Genomic DNA, 422 nt, shown 5'->3' on the forward strand with positions numbered 1-422 from the left:
GGGATCTTCCCGGACCCGGGCACGAACCCGTGTTCCCTGCATCGGCAGGCGGACTCGCAACCACTGCGCCACCAGGGAAGCCCTGGTCAAATATATTTTAACATCATTTTCATTGCCTGTTAGCTTTCACTGTCACTCTTCAATATCATGCAAAAGTATATTTTTATTAATGCTCAAATTTTTCCCATTGATAGTATAAATAGTAGGCTGAGTAAAAGATACTATTAAGCAATATATCAATATATTAATATAATCAATATATGAATGGTTATGTTTTACTGGTAGCTATTTTTAAGGTAATGAGATAAGTGTGTATGACTTTCTGGTAAATGTTTAATATTAATCAAAAAAGTCCAGTACCTTTTAATTTTAAAAACTAGGCTTAAAGTACCACATATAGAGGGAAGTCAAATATCTAAATA

Source organism: Lipotes vexillifer, unplaced genomic scaffold, assembly GCF_000442215.2.
Source record: "Lipotes vexillifer unplaced genomic scaffold, Lipotes_vexillifer_v1.1 scaffold71, whole genome shotgun sequence".
Classification (NCBI taxonomy): Eukaryota; Metazoa; Chordata; class Mammalia; order Artiodactyla; family Lipotidae; genus Lipotes; species Lipotes vexillifer.